Source organism: Perognathus longimembris, chromosome 14 (assembly GCF_023159225.1).
Source record: "Perognathus longimembris pacificus isolate PPM17 chromosome 14, ASM2315922v1, whole genome shotgun sequence".
In the NCBI taxonomy this organism is placed as follows: Eukaryota; Metazoa; Chordata; class Mammalia; order Rodentia; family Heteromyidae; genus Perognathus; species Perognathus longimembris.
This window is the reverse complement of record NC_063174.1, coordinates 17,336,744-17,350,641: the sequence shown is the minus strand read 5'-3', so window position 1 is coordinate 17,350,641 and position 13,898 is coordinate 17,336,744. Positions and strand designations below refer to the sequence as shown.

The 13,898-nt window shown below is 43.8% G+C and overlaps 1 pseudogene; it reads right to left on the bottom strand.

Annotated features, from left to right (window-relative positions):
* LOC125362993 overlaps positions 1-9,294 on the bottom strand; it is a 28,568-nt pseudogene extending 19,274 nt beyond the window's left edge.
* Between the last annotated feature and the right edge of the window lie 4,604 nt (positions 9,295-13,898).

Genomic DNA, 13,898 nt, shown 5'->3' with positions numbered 1-13,898 from the left:
GGGGCTTGGACTCAGGGCCTGAGCACTGACTCTCCCTGGCTTCTTCTTGCTCAAAGCTAGTACTCTGCCACTTGAGCCACAGCACCACTTCTGGCCATTTTCTGTATATGTGGTGCTGGGGAATTGAACCCAGGGCCTCATGTATACGAGGCAAGCACTCTTGCCACTAGGCCATATTCCCAGCCCCTCCACTTCATTTTTAATGACGCTACTCAAAGTGTGGTCCAAGAATCTGGATCAGTCCAGAAGCTGTTTATTACTGAGTGATAAAAGAAAAGTTCAACGCCGGGCATTGTGGGCTCATGCCTATAATCCTAGCTACTCAGAAGGCTGAGATCTGAGGGTCCACACTTCAAAGCCAGCTCAGGCAGGAAAGTCTGTCAGACTCTTATCTCCAATTAATCACCAGAAAATTGGAAGTGGTGCGGTGGCTCAAGTGGTAGAGCTCTAGCCTTGAGCTGAAGAGCTCAGGGATAGCAAGCACCCAGGCTCTGAGTTCAAGTTTCAGGACTGAGAAGAAGAAAAAAAGTTTGCAAACAGAAAGCTAAGGTTTAAAATTTGATTGAGTAAACTGATTAACCCTAATTATATATATATATTTTTTGGCCAGTCCTTGGGCTTGGACTCAGGGCCTGAGCAATATCCCTGGCTTCTTTTTCCTCAAGGCTAGCACTCTGCCACTTGAGTCACAGCACCACTTCTGGCCATTTTCTATATATGTGGCGCTGGGGAATCGAAACCAGGGCCTCATGTACACTGGGCAAGCACTCTTGCCACTAGGCCATATTCCCAGCCCCCTAATAATAATTGTTAAAGTATCATCATTGAGTAAAAATGTAGTCTCATAAAGGACTTTATCTGGCCATTCAAAACGTACTTTGTCATTTTTTTTCCACATTTGTTATAAAATTTTATTTCGGTAGCCGAGTGACTAGTGCTTACAAAAAAGGTTAAATGTTAATTGGTTTTATTTCTGTTTCAGCATCTACAAAATTAACCTCCAACTGCTCCTTCTGGGTAAAACCTTTCATGCTTTTCCCTGAAGCATGGCCAACAAAGGTCATCACTCTAATAATTGGCTGATGCTTTCAAAGCATTTCTGCAATGTCCTGAACACTGTCTCGAAATGAAGAAAACAATCATAACTCTTGTGTCATCATATTTCTTTTCAGAGGTGTTTGTAGCTGTGGAACAGAAAATACTTTAGTTACAACTTTTCAAAAGTCTTTACAGAAGAAATAGTTTAAAACACTACCCTGAAGCCATATATTAATATTAAGTAATCATTTTTAATATATACGTAAGAAGTTTTAACGTCTTTTTCTACTGCATTACACAGTAATTTTAACAATCTTGACTCCATTTCTCATAGGCTATCATAAAGTTGTAGTCAGGCACAGGTGGCTCACACCTGTAATCCTAGCTTCTCAACAGAGGCTCACATCTGAGGAGCATGGTTCAAAGCCTATCTGGGCAGAAAAGTCGATCAGACTCCAATTTACCACCAGAAAACCAGAAGTGGAGCTGTGGCTCAAAGTGGTGGAGCACTAGCCTCGAAGAAAAGAACTCGGGGACAGCACCCAGCTTCTGAGTTCAAACCCTATAACCCATAAAATGAAATATAAAGTTCCAAAGAAGGCCATTAAGTGTCTGAGTCATTTTGAGTAGCCCCTAACACAGGACATGACTGACTCTCCCCTTTAACTTTCTGGACAGACAGAAAAACACACTGCAGAGCTACCACTAGTTTCCTACAACTTTCCCTCCTGTTCACTAAAGGCCCTCTTAACCTGGCCACACATGCTCAACTTCACAAAAGATAACTGCAGAATACCCTCTAGTCAATTCTAAAGCTGCTGCCAATGCTTATTCTTGGTAACCAGCAGAATGCACGAAGATGAACATGAATTTTATGATCAAGCAACTTATTTTCTAAGTGATATGTCTTATCTAAAATATACTATTATCCCTACTACTTCAGGTTAATAAAAAACATTGAAAATAAGGTAATAATCTGAAACATGAAATAAAATGGACTGGCAACTAAATGAAATAGAAAATGGAGGTATGAATGGGATAATAAAGGCCAGGTAGGTACACAGATATTTTTGTGATTGTTTTCCTTGGCTTTCAAGCTTGGTATGGAACTTCAAATGAAATTTTTTTTTCTTCCTTGTGTCTGTGGTTTTTTTCTTTGTTTTTGTACTGCTCCTGGAGCTTAAACTCAGGGCCTAGGTTCTGTCCCTGAGCTTCTTTTTGTTCAAGGCTATTATTGCTATACCACTTGAACCACAGTGCCACTTCTGGCTTTTTCTGAGTAGTTTATTAGATAAAGTCTAGAGTCTCATCGATTGGTTTTGAAGCAGGATCCTCAGACCCCAGCCTCCTAAGTAGCTAGGATTACAAGTGTGAGCCACCAGCTGCCAGCCTATATGTTCTTCTTTTTTGAGGTAGGGTCTCACTATGTAGCTCAGCCTATCCTCAAACTCTTAACTCCTTCTGCCTCAACCTCTTGTATGCTGAGATTGCACATTTGTACAGTCAGGTTGACAATGCCTTTACCTTCCTTATTCATCATATACAAATGCCAGTAAGCAAACACTGTATATACTAATTAATTAATTAATTTCATTTTCACAATAATCCATTTTATTAAGAACTGGCTCAGACTATTCCTCAGGAATCCATACAGTGATAGTTCACAATACAAAAGAAGCAAAAAGTAAGAGCTGAGAGAAGCAACTATAGCAAATAAACTTATTCTAAACATACTTGCTCTGAATCATTGTAGCATGAAGTTTCTGCGTGTGATCAATACCTGACAACCTGCTACTCTCACTGCAAATCCAGTCTCTAACCTGCTAGCGCCAGCCTCTCTACTCTCATTTCACTGAGGCTCTATCAAAGGCATCAATGACTTCCACACTGCCATATTAAAGGAAAACTTGGTAGTTCTTGTGACAGTTCTCTTAAGCGTTCCAGAGTCTACGCTTTCCTACTGCTACTGCTGTTTCTTCCCTCCTTCTCCCATACACTTCTCCATTTCCTTCTCAAACTCCTTGGTGACTGCTTTGCTTTAAACTGTAGACGTTAATCTTCAGGACACCCTTCTAGACCCTCTTTGGTCTCCAAACTATCAATCTGGTGAACATCACACTGAATATCAAAAAAGCCAAGCAAGAGAATGATCCTGAATTCAAGTCTTAGTAACAGCACCAAATAAGTAATTGAGCCCTACACAGGAAGTGACACTGTGGCTCTAAGTAGTAGAGTACTAGCAGTGCCCAGGCAAATCAAATAAAAACAGGAAAAAAAAAAAAAGCCTCCTGCAGGACTGGGATGTAGCTCAGTGGCAAAGCGCTTGCTTAGCAAGTGCAACCAACATCCTGGATTCCATCCCCAGTACCAAAAAAGAAAAGAAGAAAAACAATACTGCTTAACAAAAAATATATATATGTATTAAAAAAAATAAAGGCAGACACAAGTGGCTCACACCTGTAATCCTAGCTACTCAGGAGGCTGAGATCTGAGGATGTGAACTTCAAAACCAGGCCGTGCAGTTGCCCATGAGACTCTTACCTCCAGTTAACCACTAGAAAACCATTAGTGGGGACTGGGAATATGGCTTAGTGGCCAGAGTGCTTACCTCACACACATGAAGCCCAGGGTTCGATTCCTCAGCACCACAGCTATAGAAAACGGCCAGAGGTGGTGCTGTGGCTCAAGTCGGAGAGGACAAACCTTGAGAGCAAGAGTTCAGGGACAGCGTCCAGATCCAGAGTTCAAGCTCCACAACTGACAAAAAAACAAAATGCAAAAAAAAAACCTACTTCACCCATAAAAGAAAATTAAGGCAGGTTGTGGAAAGGCTGTAGTCCTAAAGTCAAACGAGGTAAATACTAGAATAGAGAATCAACCTGGCCCACTCAAAAATGCTTAATTGCTGAAATGTGTTTTGTTTTTGTTTTTTCCAGTCCTAGGGCTTGAACTCGGGGCCGGGGCACTGTCCCTGAGATTTTTTTTTCTTTTTTTTTTTTTTTTTGGCCAGTCCTGGGCCTTGGACTCAGGGCCTGAGCACTGTCCTTGGCTTCTTCCCGCTCAAGGCTAGCACTCTGCCACGTGAGCCACAGCGCCGCTTCTGGCCGTTTTTTCTGTATATGTGGTGCTGGGGAATCAAACCTAGGGCCTCGTGTATCCGAGGCAGGCACTCTTGCCACTAGGCTATATCCCCAGCCCCTGTCCCTGAGATTTCTTTGCTCAGGGCCAGTCACCCTGTACCAGATGAACACAGCACCACTTCATCTTTTTCTGCTGATGTGTACTGAGAAATCAAAGCCAGGGCTTTGTGCATGCTAGGCAAGCATTCTACCACTATGCCACATTCCAAGCCCTGAAATGCTAATAAATGGAAAGACATTTTACTTACCTTTACATCACTACCTGGTGTGGCACTAAGTGCCAAAATTCTAAAGTGATGCGTATATTTAAGCAGTTCCCTTACAACCTTAAAGAAAAAGAAAACAATACTGATTTCACCTGTCCAATGCAAGCATAGCAGTGCTTTGATTAAACAAGCTGCTCTATCTAGTCTGTTAATAATTCTTTTTTTTTTTCTTTTTTGGCCAGTCCTGGGCCTTGGACTCAGGGCCTGAGCACTGTCCCTGGCTTCTTCCCGCTCAAGGCTAGCACTCTGCCACTTGAGCCACAGCGCCCCTTCTGGCCGTTTTCTGTATATGTGGTGCTGGGGAATCGAACCTAGGGCCTCGTGTATCCGAGGCAGGCACTCTTGCCACTAGGCTATATCCCCAGCCCTGTTAATAATTCTTAATTGGTACATTTGGTGATCTAGTAAGCAGAACTACCACTGAACATTATATACGGAGAAAAATGATCTGGGCTCCCTGAGACTCATACTGAATCTTAACATTCAAAAAATATTGTTGATCATGTTTTTAACATGATACAGATTGTGCATGAAGACATAACATTATACACAATAGAGACTGAAGCAGAATTATTTCAGTTGAGAACTAACAGAAGTCTGAGGGAATGAATCTCACTCAGAGTGCTTGCTGGGCATGGCCAAGGCCCTGAGGTGTAATCTCCAGGACCACAAAAACAAAACCTAAAAACAAGACAAATTTATTTCTCATTGCCAATTCTACTTGATCTTAGTGCTACAACTGATGGCCTTGGACATGAAAAAAGGACTTTAAATAAGGGTCATAGATGCAACCAAAGGAACTGAATGTGACCACTTATTGAATCGGTGCTTTCATAAATCATTTTGTTCGTTTCTTATGCCAGTCCTAGGACTTGAACTCAAGGCCTAAGCACTGTCTCTGAGCTTCTTTTCCTCAAGGCTTGCACTCTATCACTTGAGGCACAGTGCTACTTCCAGCTTTTTCCATTTATGTGGTACTGAGGGATCTAACCCAGGGCTTCATGCATGCCAGGCAAGCACTCTAGCACTAAGCCACATTCCCAGCCATAATCATATTCTTATGGTAGACGGAATTCATTGTTGTTTCAGATTATAAGGCAGTTTTGACTCCTCCAAATGATATAGCAATGTTTATAATAATAAGATTATTTCATGTGGATGTATCATTATACCTACCAAGACTGTTTCTCATAAACAGGAAGCCACGCCGGGTGCGGTGGCTCACACCTGTAAGCCTAGCTATTCCTGAGGCTGAGATCTGAGGATCGTGGTTCATAGCCACCCCAAGCAAAGTCCCCATGAGGCTCCTATCTCCAATAAACTACTCAGAAGAAGATGAAAGTGGTGCTGTGGATCAAGTGGTAGAGTGCAGAAGACTTGCAGTTTAATAAAGGTCATTGAATGTGACTATGAATTAAATAGAAGATAAATCTACAAAATGGATTCCAAATAGAATAAAAAGTTTAAAGTATCATTCTCACAGGGAAATCTGAATATATATGTGTTCAATGTAGAACCATGAACAAATAGAGAAATAAGTCCATTACAAGGATATAGTTAAAAACATCAACTATAAGAAAGATGCCAATTTTCCCTAACACAAAGACACAAGTCAATCATACTTAAGTCTCCAAGGAAGCCAAATTATGCATCCATAAACTGGTAGTGAAATTCATTTAAAACCAAAGGCAAATCCTTTCCATTCTCCCCAAAACCTACTGTGCCTCCAGAACTCACACATTTTCACAAGTGAGTGTTCCAAAACAGAAACCTGGGAGTCATGCTACTCTTCCAATCTCGCATTCACTATCACGCTCCCTTTCCACTCTAATCTCTTAAGCCTTAAATATCATCCTAATCACACTGTTTCTTTTACTTCCTTCCCTTCCTCTCCTAGCAGTACTGGACATTCAACTCAAGGCCTGTTTCCAGGCCTTGCATTTGCAAGGCTTACTTCTTGAACCACAACCCCAGCCTCCAGCTAAATACTTCTTTTTTGTTGTTGGTTGTGGGGCTGGACCTCAGGGCCTGGGGGCTGTGCCAGAGCGTTTTCCACTTAAGGCTGGCATTCTACCACTTTGAGCCACAGTACCACTTCCAGTTTTCTGGTGGTTAACTGGAGATAAGAGCCTCAAGGACCTTCCTGCCTGGGCTGCCTTCAAACCGTGATCCTGAGATCTCAGACCCCTGAGTAGCTAGGATTACAGGTGTTAGTCACTGGTGCTGGCTCCAGCTAAATATTTCTAATGAGTCTTTGCAGGTCATATTCCCTATAGCCTACACCGTCCATTCAAACTACTAAGAATAAAACGCATGCTTCATGGTCTGTTCCTTAAGTAGGACAGGTAGGGCCAGTGTCCTTATCATAACAGATAAATAGAAACCATTTCTATTTAGTGGCGAGAAGTAAATGACCTCTATAAGTACATCCCATTGCTCCCACACCTGTACTTGGTATCTACATAGAAAGGAAAGGCAGTATCAGGCAAGTACATATTTCGTCCTTATGATATTGACATTTAAAATTACCTGACCTGGCTGCCATGGAATAGTCCTATACGTCTACTTACAGTCCTTGAATTATTATCTTAGCTTCCAAACTCTACCAATATCCTACTTTACATCACTGTGCCATCCATGATGCGCACCTGACATCTGTTAAGTTTTTTTGAAAAAGTAAAAGAAAAAAAGGAGGAAGGGATAGGGAGGGAGAGCAGAGACACTGATTAACATAACCAAGACAGGGGCTGGGTATATGGCCTAGTGGTAGAGTGCTTGCCTTGTATGCATGAAATCCTGGGTTTAATTCCTCAGCACCACATATACAGAAAAAGCCAGAAGTGGAATTGTGGCTCAAGTGGCAGAGCGCAAGCCTTGAGCAAAAAGAAGCCAGGGACCATGCTCAGTCCCTGAGTTCAAGGCCTATGACTGACAAAAAAAAAGAAAAAAAAAAAAAGTGAGCAAGACTAAGTATTTCCTATGACCACCTATTATGGGATAATAAATTACCATCAATAACTTCCATCACTAATAATGATCTCCTCCAAAATAAGTCTTAACAATACAGACTACAGAATACACCAAACAAAATTTTTATCTGGCAATAAGCATAGTTTCCAAGAGCCTTATGAGCTTCATCAACAACTAGGCACATGACATCAGCATCAGGACAAGCTCCTCTAGTAAGGTCATTTACCATGACCTGAGGTGTAAGAAACAACTCTCTTGCTGGACCACATTACCTTCCTGATGACAGCTAGAGTAGAACCTACAAATTAAAGTGACAGTCTACCTCTAAACTTCACACTGAAGCTGGAGGTGTGGCTCAAGTGGTAGATTCAATCTGAATCTGCAAATCAGACAATAAATAAACTTCATATTGTTTATCTACAAAGTCCTATCATCTGGACAACTTTCTGAATGGTTTGGTACATTGGTTAAGTGAAGAACAATTTTGACAATGCACTGGAATGATACTTTCATTCTTTTTTGTTATTGATTGATTAGTGGACCTGATGTTGGAACTGAAGGCTTTATGCACTTGCTAAGGCAGAGGCTCTCCTGATTCTGAAGACAGGGACTCACTTTGTCCAGGGAAAGCCTGGATACTATGTTCCTCGTGATGTTCCCATTTAATTGGGATGCCAGTTGGGAAACCCCAGGCCCAGCCTTTTCTAGATAGAAACTTGTCAATTTTTTTTTTTTTTTTTGGCCTGGAACCTTCATCCTCCCCATTGCAGCCTCGAGGTAGCTGGGAGTACAGGCAGGGGCTACTCATGCCAGGCCTATTAGACCACACATTAAAGCGCTGATGTTGCCCAAATGTCAAAGCTGCCTCTAACCAAAGGCCACAAGTAGGTTATATTTACAGAATTCCTGCAGAAGTGCCTAAGAATTGAAGAGAAGCAAAAACGTACAACGGAGAATACCACAATTATCTAGAGATTATACACTCTTCATTGGTTCAAAATATTGACAACCTATGTAAAGGTAATCTCTGAAAGCTAAATAATCAGTACTAGACTTGCTACAAAACCTGGCATGGGAGAGAATGGGATATGTGTATGTTTGCATGCGAACTACTGTACATGGTGCAGGAGTTCCTGTAGTTCTATTTCCACCAGAATACCCGGCTCTTCACCTCCACTTCATCCATTCCTACTAACATACCTGTCAGTTCGGCCCTGTGGGGTTGCGGAATACCCATCACCTGGTAGCAAGCCTCCATCTGTTGTGTCACCAAAGGCTTGGTGGGCGCCATGAAAACCAGCTTGCCAGAAGGGAACCAGCGGTAGAAATTGTACACGACCACTGCGGCAATGAAGGTCTTCCCCAGCCCGGTAGGCAGGCAGACGAGCGGGTTACACAACAGGGCGGTCCGGGAGCTGCGCAGCTGGTAGTCTCGGACTGGACAATTGGTAGGATAAATCCACAGGGCGCCCGAGGAGGTGCAGAAGCCGCCATTCTCTCCCCTCAGCCGCTGCTCGGCCTCGAACGCCGCCACCAGCAACACCTCGTCATCGGACTCGGGCTGGGCCTCCTCGACCGCGGCGGACGACCGACGGCGCCCGGGAGCTGCGGACGCCGGGGTCCCGAGGCCGCTCCCTCGGGAGGCTGCAACCCGGGGCCCCGGAGGATCGGGAAAGGCTGGAGCCCCACGTCTGGAAAAGCGTTCGCTGCCGTCCGCTCATCAGGCCGAGGACGACCAGACGCTCCGCTCAGCCTCCCGCAGCCAGGGCAGCGGAACCGCCACAGCTGCGGCCCCGGTAGGCTTCATTCGCACCAAAGTGTGCAAGCAGAAGGCGAGGGCGCGGCGGGCTCGGCTCCCATCCGAAATTGCCTCCAGCCAGCCTCGGGCTGCGATTGGGGATCGGGTTGTTTCCCGGAAGTCTTTGCGCGAGCTCCCGCAGGCGCATGCGCGCTGTGAGAGTGTGTCTCGCGTTACTCTAAACCCAGTCCTGTCCCCATTCGCTGTTTCTTTAGCCTAAAAAAAGTCCCAATCTAGATCTGAGTTCCGCTTGCAAGCCTTGGGAGCCTCGACGACAATGCTACGGTGTTAATCACTTACAATGATTGAATAAATAACTAGGTAAAAAAGCCGTGAGATCCGGGGGACGATATTTGTGGAGGAAGTCGTGGTTACTGAGCATTTAAACCTGAAGATGAAGTGAGAAACAAATACGTGTGAATATTTGTAAATTCCTACATTTTTCTCTTTCAAGGGAAAAACATACCACGTCTTTTTTGCTGTTAGGAGTGGTAACCTATTAGATCTGTGTGTGTGTGTGTGTCTGTGTGTGTCTGTGTGTGTGTGTGTCTGCGTCTCTGTATGCCGTTATGGGGGCTTGAACTCTGGGCCTGGGTGCTGTCGCTGGGCTTTTTTGCTCAAGGAGAGCACTGTACCGCTTGAGCCTCACCTCCACTTCCGGCTTTTTTGCTGGTTAGTTGGGGACTTTCCTACCCAGGCTGTCATGGCATCATGATCCGCAGATCCCAGCCTTGTGAGTAGATAGGATGACAGGCATGAGCCACTATGCTCAGCTTTTAATGGTTTTTTAAGTTGTTTACTCCCAAAGGAATGCAAATCCAAATAACTCTGAAATTCCATCTCACCATAGTTAGATTGGTGAACACTGTGAATTTGAACAACAAATATTGGCAGGACTGTGGGGGGGAGTGTGGATAACCCAATTGCACTGTTGGTAAGAATGTAAACTCTCAACATCAGTCTGGAGGTTCCTCTGGAAAACTATACATAAGTGTTAGGTTTTTAAAGTAGGTAGCCGGTAAGGAGCCCGCCACCTGGTACTCAGGCACTTTATTACTGAACTGCTGGCCTGTGGCCAAGGTGATGCATGACTTGAGAGAAGGGGTGACCCCCACCCATCCTGCCTTATCTAGGGCAGGGGCAGGGTGGTGTGGCCAGGTGGATTAGGTTGTGACCTCAGGGCAGAGGGAAGTAACTGCCTCCAGGTCTGCTGGTTACCCAGATAACTGGGTGGAGATTAACCATGTGGGGGACATGTCAGGTGGGGGACATCTGCATGGAGCCTTCCCAGGGCAGACAGACCTTACATTAAGGGTTGGGAATATGGCCAAGTGGTAGAGTACTTGCCTCATATACATGAAGACCTGGGTTGGATTCTCCAGCACCACATATATAGAAAAAGCTACAAGTGGCACTGTGGCTCAAGTGGCAGAGTGCTAGCCTTGAGCAAAAAGAAGCCAGGGGGACAGTGCTCAAGCCCTGAGTTCAAGCTCCCAGACTGGCAAAGAAACAAAAACAAAACCGAGAAAACCAAACATAAGGGGTGGACACATGGCTTAGTGGTAGAGCGCTTGCCAAGCATGCATGAAACCTGGGTTCAATTCTTCAGTACTACATAAACAGAAAAGGCTGGAAGTGGTGCTACAGAGTTCGCCTTGAGGAAAAGCCTAGGGACACTGCCCAGACTCTCAGTTCAGCCTCAGGACTGGATAAACCAAACAAATAAGCAAACTTGAACATATACCTTCCTCACCACCCAGCCATATCGTTCGTGAGTATCTACCTAGAACATCACAAACCAAAATCCTGTAAAGACACTTGCACATCCATGTTCATTGCTGTATTAGTTACAGTAGCGGAGTTGTGGAAATAGCCCAGATGCCCACCCAAAAAACAAATGTGGTACGGGTACAGAATGGAAAATTGCACAGCCATTAGAAAGAATCATCATGTCATTTGCAGGGAAATGGATGGATCTAGAACAAATCATGTTAAGTGTGGGAAGCCAAGCTTAGAGTGACAAACGACAAAGTTTTTCTCTAAAATACACTGGAACATGATAAAGTGGACAGGACTGTAGGCATTCACACAGTCAGATCAAAGGAGGATACTCTTTTTTTTTTTTTTTTTTTTTTTGCCAGTCCTTGGCCTTGGACTCAGGGCCTGAGCACTGTCCCTAGTTTCTTTTTGCTCAAGGCTAGCACTCTGCCACTTGAGTCACAGCACCACTTCTGGCCATTTTCTGTATATGTCGTGCTGTGGACTTGAACCCAGGGCTTCAAGTATACAAGGCAAGCGCTCTTGTCACTAGGCCATATCTCCAGCCCCAAAGGAGGATACTCTTAAGGGAAAAACACAATGGCACAATGCACACGTGCCTCTGATCATATAAAATAATATTTATGTAAATGAACTCCAGGAAATGGGGAAAAGCTTTCTTTTCTTTTTTTATTATTTGTTCATGTAGAAAAATAAAACCAGGTCATATTATAGTTTCCACCAAATAATGCAATCAGGCTTAACATAACTTTGATCACGCATATGTATATATAATATTGCAGTTTATTTAATCCAAATATATAAGTGCAAAAAATAAAATTTCCTGTAGACATTGAAATAAAATGTACCCATTTCCTGAATTATGATATGGTAATCCCTCTGAACATCACCTTTATAATAACAATAAACATATTGAAAACTATAAAAATACACAGAATATATATACAATTATATGAAAACTACATTTATTGTTTAAATGGAAGTACATGTAGTCTGGTACTGTTGATTAGGGAATCAAACAAGCCATTCAAGGCATCTTAACACTCCATTAGTACATCTCTTGTTTGTGTTTTTTGGTTTTTTTTTTGAAAGTCCTGGGCCATGAACTCAGGGTCTGAGCACTGTCCTTGGCTTCTTTTTGCTCAAGGCTAGCACTCTGCCACTTGAGCCATAGTGCCACTTCTGGCCGGTTTCTATATGTGTGGTACTGGAGAATTGAACCCAGGGCTTTATTTATAAGAGGCAAACACTCTTGCCACTAGGCCATATTCCCAGCCCCATCTTTGTTTTTTTTGTTCTTGTATTTCTTGTTGTTTTTGTTTCATTGCTTGCTTGAAACAGGGTCTAATGCTGATCTGACATGCAGCCCTGCCTCAGAGGTAGCTTCGTAGTGTATTTAGGTAGTAAATGTCAGTATGAAATTATTGTGCGGGGGGCTGGGGATATGGCCTAGTGGCAAGAGAGCTTGCCTCGTATACATGAGGCCCTGGGTTCGATTCCCCAGCACCACATGTACAGAAAACGGCCAGAAGTGGCACTGTGGCTCAAGTGGCAGAGTGCTAGCCTTGAGCAAAAGGAAGTCAGGGACAGTGCTCAGGCCCTGAGTCCAAGGCCCAGGACTGGCCAAAAAAAAAAAAATAATAAAATAAAAAGAAATTATTGTGTGGAAAAAAATTACTGTATGTTAGTTGTAGCTTTCTACCCCTGACTTGGATACAATTCCTGGCTTCTTTGCTCTCTATTTAAATGATTTATTAATACAGTGGAGGAAAGTGCATAGCATTGTAATGCTACTTTCATAATATAAAATAAACCAATTACTATGTACAGTTACTTTACACATGTTAATCTAAATTTGCCTGTGGACAAATTTCTCAGGTTTACTTTCAGAGGGTTGACTCGTGTGAACTTTTTTTTTTTTTTTTTTTTTTTGGCCAGTCCTGGGCCTTGGACTCAGGGCCTGAGCACTGTCCCTGGCTTCCTTTTTGCTCAAGGCTAGCATTCTGCCACTTGAGCCAAAGCGCCACTTCTGGCCGTTTTCTGTATATGTGGTGCTGGGGAATCGAACCCAGGGCCTCATGTATAGGAGGCAAGCACTCTTGCCACTAGGCCATATCTCCAGCCCCTCGTGTGAACTTTTCAAAGGAACATAATGACATAAGTGTTGTGATGGAGGACTGAATTACCTCAGAGGTGAACTAATTAAAATAGGATTATAGGGCTGGGGATATAGCCTAGTGGCAAGAGTGCTTGCCTCGTATACATGAGGCCCTGGGTTCTATTCCCCAGCACCACATATATAGAAAATGGCCAGAAGTGGCGCTGTGGCTCAAGCGGCAGAGTGCTAGCCTTGAGCAAAAAGAAGCCAGGGACAGTGCTCAGGCCCTCAGTCCAAGGCCCAGTACTGGCCAAAAATAAGAAAATAAAAAAAAAAGGATTATAAATCTGAATTCTGTTTTTTATCACCTGCGGGGAGGAAAAGGGGGAGATTTCATTGTTACCTTTCCAGATGTGTACAAATGATTTCTTAATCCAGCCTTTAAAGTGCTACCTGCCTGCTTCTCAAAACAATTTCAACAGGTTTCATTTTTCTAGCTTCACAGTTGCAAATGAACCTTTTGGACCACACTTCCCACCATCTTTTCTTAAATAGGCCTGGGATTGGACCTGTAGAGGGACAGCAGGCCTTAATGACGTCAGAGGCCGCCTTGCGTAGGGCCCTAGTAAGAGCAGCTTTTTCAAGTGCCTCCTCACCACCTTCTCAAGTTTTTCCTTATGGCCAAGGGAAAGAAGTCCTTATAGCACCGTCTTGACGTCACTCAAGCGCTGGGCCCAATCCTCTCCGGAAGCACAGAGACCCCGCCCCTCGCGGAGGGCCCAAGCCACGCCCCGAGGCTGTGGCGAACA